This window comes from Marmota flaviventris, chromosome 9 (genome assembly GCF_047511675.1).
Source record: "Marmota flaviventris isolate mMarFla1 chromosome 9, mMarFla1.hap1, whole genome shotgun sequence".
Lineage (NCBI taxonomy): Eukaryota > Metazoa > Chordata > Mammalia > Rodentia > Sciuridae > Marmota > Marmota flaviventris.
This window is the reverse complement of record NC_092506.1, coordinates 40699110-40702578: the sequence shown is the minus strand read 5'-3', so window position 1 is coordinate 40702578 and position 3469 is coordinate 40699110. Positions and strand designations below refer to the sequence as shown.

General features: G+C 39.1%; 1 pseudogene; it reads right to left on the bottom strand.

Moving 5' to 3' along the window:
• Positions 1-447: 447 nt before the first annotated feature.
• Positions 448-1624, bottom strand: LOC114093604 (splicing factor 45 pseudogene; annotated as a pseudogene).
• Positions 1625-3469: the final 1845 nt, after the last annotated feature.

The following is a 3469-nucleotide window of genomic DNA, read 5'->3' as shown; positions in this document are numbered from 1 at the left end:
CCAGAGCTACTCCAGGAAGGAGGCTTGCTTTTAGTGGGATCCAGGGGAAGAATAAAGATGGATGTCCATATGCCTAATGTTATAGATGTTCTAAATGAAGCTAGTTGATAAGCATATGTCTTCCTGCATGTCATATTTACACTTACCATGGCTTAGTGGTATACTTATGAACTTCTCTGTTTGAATGATCTAATTAAAAAAATCTGGTTCACAATTTACTCCCCTTTTCTTTTTTTAAAGGATTTTTTATTATATATATATATATATATATATATATATATATATATATATATACACTAAAAAATCACATAGTAAAAAAGAAATCAATCAACATATATCTTAGAAGTCCTTCCAAGAGTATCAATATTCAATAGCCACAGAGGCTATTGCCTTTTTCTCTCTTTGTTCAGTCTGCAGCTCATCAGCGATGACTCCAGTTCTTAAAAATCAAACTTGTTCAGCCAAATCATAGACCCTGAATTTATCCAAATTGTAGAAACATGCTTTTACCACCCTTCCACCAAAATACCTTCCATTCAAATCAACAACAGCTTTAATGGCTGATTCAACTCTCTCAAATTCTAAAAATATCTGTGCTGCCTCATTATCAGGAGCACCAGGAATTTCAAATATCATACATTTTCTAACTTTGCCATTTTTTTTCACATTCTCTTTGGTTTCAACTTCCAAGTCTTCATCTACCTCTCCTGCACCAACCATGTTCCTTAGTAGGATCACTTGGTAGGAAGTTAATGGATATGAATCTGACTTCTTGGATGCATCCTGAGACTGGCCCTTCTCCGTGGCATCACCCACAATGATCTTGACGCTATCCTTGCAGGTCTTCTCCTGACAATGCAGTGCTCAGAGCCTGCTCCTGCTTCCCCAGACCCAGGCCTTCCCGGAAGACATACTTCTGCATAATCTTGGATGCTACTGTGCTATCCGTGTTAACAAGGAGAGTTGCTAGGCTCAGTTGGAGATCCCGGTCTATCCTGTTCCTCATATACTGCAGGAGGAATAGCAGCTTTGGAAGATGATGATCAAGGTCTTGGGTCCCCTTCATAAGGAAAATCTCGGGGTAACTTTTTGTCTTTCTCTACAAGAGAAGTAGGTGGGGGCGATGGCAGCTCCACCCATACTTCTTTCCCTCCTTCCTCGTTCATAATCTTCATCCTCATCAGAATCTGGATTTTGTCGCCTTGAAAACCCACTTGCTTCATGTCTGTCTTTATGCCCCTTTTTCCCTTTCCTCTATTTCCTTCTGTCTTTCCAGCTCTGTCGTTCCTCTCTTTGGAGCTTCACTACTTTCTCATAATCATTAGGAAACAGAGGATCATATTCATCAGCTTAGGGGATTAGAACTTCCCCTGCAGAAAACCCACTGGCAGCAGTGTCCTTCAGGCCAGCTGCTGCTACTTGTGGTGCTGCGCACAATTTACCAGTCATCTGACGAGCCACCTCGCTTTAGATCAATGGCTGGGGAAAGTACTCTGTTTTATCCTTTGGCTCTTTGCTTGAGAGAGGGCTGCTTGAAGTTGAGACTGCAGAGTTTGAAGTTTTTGGACCAGCCTTCTGTTTTTGAGACACTGGTCTCCACTCTCAGGTCATCATATAAGGACATCTTTTTAGTTGAATGCAGGCCTCCCCAGCTGACTCTGCGAGTGAGCCACAGCAGCTGTAAGGTGGAGCCAAGGTGCACATCGCGGAAACTTGCTGGCCTCAGGAGACCCTGCACCTCCCAACCTCGTGGAGTCCATGGGGTGGTCCGTGGTGCTGGATGAAGGAGCGCGGGCCTCAGAAGAACATCTCCCCTTTTCTTTTTATACCTGGTCCACTTAGCATCAGAAAATGCCTATGGCTTATGGATGTGGATACCTCAGTCTGTAGCTGACAGTCCCAGGAACTGGAAACTCTTGGTTATTTGTTGAGGATAGAGATATACTACTCATCAGTGGCACATTTTACTTCTCAGAAAGAAGCCATAAGCAGTCCCTGGAAACAAACTCAGGGGCATTTATTCACAGAATTAGATAAAGCCAGGGATAGGGAGAATAACTAGAAGGGTACCTGCCTGCCCCTCCCCTGGACACAGAGCATACTCATCCCTGGGTAATGATGTGGCCAAAGTAGAACTCTTAGGCTCTACTCTAGAGCATGGGAGCTAAGACTTTATACATTAGCAGTAAGTTCAGACAATTCTCTGAAGACTGAATAGAAGTATTAAAAACTTTTAAATCATAGCTATAAGTTTTTACTTTTTCATATAACTATAACTATTTTCATGTAACTATATTGGTGAACACATAGATACCTTTCAGTGTAAGTAATATTGCATATTGTCAAACCTCTTCAAAATGCCTCATTTACTGAAGCATTGCATGATAGACAAAATTTGGCAAACTACCTATAAGTGTCTATGGCCATTTACCTTATGCAATACAGTATGTATTTCAAATGCTCCAAATAATTCTATCAATCTTTACATTTAATCCTTCAAAAATACATTAATGAAAGTAACAGGCATATTTCAAAAGTGATTTGAATATTTTGTGCTGAACTTCATAGTTCGCTTTTAAAATGTTCTATTCACTTCGACATGAAGAGGCAGAGAGAAAAAGATTAAGAGAACTTAATAGACATAGACTGGGAATGAAATCTGGGCAGTCTGGTTTGAAACAGCAGCATCCAATTATTCCCATCTATCTGCTAGAAAAGCAGTTTGAGATTATGAACTAAATTCCCAAGAAATTCTTCCTTTCACTTATTTACTCACACTATTTAAAACATACTAAATAAAGACAATGATAACACTGAATGAGAATAATTTAAATCTAGTATAGAAAAATTTAAATGCATTTTGCTTGTTATCCTTGTCCCTAGAGATGAAAACAATATCTTATTTTAAAGAGCAAATATGACAGGCTAATGCAATGAACTTGTCCTTAAAACTGACCTTTCAGAAAGGGATAATTTGACCTTGATAATTTGAATAATCTCCAACACAAAAGTCAAAGAAGGAAAAGATAAACAAATAATATCTCTGCTGATTTGACTGTTTTTTCCATCATCCCTTTACCCCTGGAAATGCAGATGTCTAGCTAGGTGGGTCTCCAAGGTGGAAAGAGTTAAACAGATTTCCATACCCAAGCTCAAGTTCTGGTATCCTCACTTATACAACATGGATTCTGGGAAAGTTCACATTTTTAAATTTCCCATTCCTATGTATAGCCTGTGTTTTAATAAAATTGCTAAGTATATATTGACATAAGACTCATCTTAACTGGGATTCCTAAATAACCTGATCCACTAACAAATTTCCTTGGTCCATTTCCTTTAGGACAGTGGTGATTAACTATTGGGTTGTCACTGTACCTTTTGAATATGTGATGAAACATATGAATTCGAGACTCAGAAAAACGCATGCATCTATATACTCAGAATTTTCCAAGCACTTTCGAAGAAGTCC